The sequence below is a fragment of the Penaeus monodon genome, chromosome 32, assembly GCF_015228065.2.
Source record: "Penaeus monodon isolate SGIC_2016 chromosome 32, NSTDA_Pmon_1, whole genome shotgun sequence".
Classification (NCBI taxonomy): domain Eukaryota; kingdom Metazoa; phylum Arthropoda; class Malacostraca; order Decapoda; family Penaeidae; genus Penaeus; species Penaeus monodon.
In genome coordinates, this window is record NC_051417.1 from 22,062,271 (window position 1) to 22,062,762 (window position 492).

The following is a 492-nucleotide window of genomic DNA, read 5'->3' on the forward strand; positions in this document are numbered from 1 at the left end:
AAGCTTGTCTATTTAAAAATACCCCTTCCTTACCTCACTTACTGACACCCCCCCCCCCCCTAACAGCACCACCAACAGAGACACGGGCAGACCTCACTGACACAATATCTCTGGAGTCAGATTTAAATGCATCTTGTACTGCTCAAATTTTATATTAGCACACAGCGTAAATGCATCTACTTAAAACATACTTCTAATTGTTAAAAGAAAATTGTTTGGGGATAAATTGAGTTCACATAAAGCGCTCAGTCCGTGTCTGCAAAACAGTTTTGTTAAAGAATAATAAATGAACTCACTGTGATTGATGGTTTTGTAGGTCAAAGGTAGCGAAAAATCTGCGTTTTTTTAACATAGTGCAACTTGCTCTTCTCTGTCTCACTTTAGTTTAATTTTACAACCGTGAATTAATTTACAGAAAGAAAAGAAATGAAAAGTGACATACACTTGCGATAAACACAGGATTACGGCCGTACACACATACAAATAATATCG